We start from the raw sequence: 212 nt of genomic DNA on the forward strand, positions 1-212 counted from the left end.
TAAATATCTGCATACATATATGTATATGAACATTTATCGAATCTGATATATCTATCCATATATATGTGTATCTATAGACATATCTTTAGAGCATCAAAGATTGGAGGTGATCTTGCTCTGCTCTTCTCCCTAGCCCTCTTTCACGTAAGAACGAAGAATTCACATCTCCCCCCTATCATCATCACTATCGACTTTTCTTCTTCCTCTTCCCC

Source organism: Cystoisospora suis (genome assembly GCF_002600585.1).
Source record: "Cystoisospora suis strain Wien I chromosome Unknown contig_1358, whole genome shotgun sequence".
Lineage (NCBI taxonomy): Eukaryota > Apicomplexa > Conoidasida > Eucoccidiorida > Sarcocystidae > Cystoisospora > Cystoisospora suis.